We start from the raw sequence: 494 nt of genomic DNA, 5'->3' as shown, positions 1-494 counted from the left end.
GGCCCAGGAGACCATTGTTTTGGATCAAGTTCCTGCACTAGGTCCCAAAAGACCAGACTCCATCAAAATGGAGTCACCCCTGCTAAGTTCCATGTCACTTAGGCTGTGGTCTGACCTTTCAAGAAATCAGGAGAAAGGTAACAGCCAATTTCCCCAACAGGCCAGTTTTAATCTTCAATAGGTATGATAATGAAGTTTCCTCTGCTTTAATTCTTACACAGGAGAGATAGCTTGAAGTAACCTGATACTATTTTTCTATTGTTCTTTCTGTCCCCACCTCACAAGGAAAGTAACTTTGAAATGACCAATGTACTTTTTGTTCTTTGTTTCTGCTTTCTTTAGCCATTTTCTGTCTATAGAACGAACCTCTTCTGCTTCGCTCACAAGAAAACTTACTCTTTTTTTATAGAACATGTGTTGCCTGATTCTAGAGTCACAAGAAGGCTATTGAGATCTTCAACTAAATTTATTGTAATTTTGTTTTTTGACACCGC

General features: G+C 38.9%; 1 long non-coding RNA gene across 1 annotated transcript in view; it reads right to left on the bottom strand.

Moving 5' to 3' along the window:
• Positions 1-494, bottom strand: part of LOC103588196 — an 8,783-nt gene that overhangs the window by 6,571 nt on the left and 1,718 nt on the right. The gene's annotated exons all lie outside the window — the stretch shown is intronic.

This window comes from Galeopterus variegatus, unplaced genomic scaffold, assembly GCF_000696425.1.
Source record: "Galeopterus variegatus unplaced genomic scaffold, G_variegatus-3.0.2 Scaffold535, whole genome shotgun sequence".
Lineage (NCBI taxonomy): Eukaryota > Metazoa > Chordata > Mammalia > Dermoptera > Cynocephalidae > Galeopterus > Galeopterus variegatus.
The sequence above is the reverse complement of the archived record's forward strand: the minus strand, read 5'-3'. Positions and strand labels throughout refer to the sequence as shown.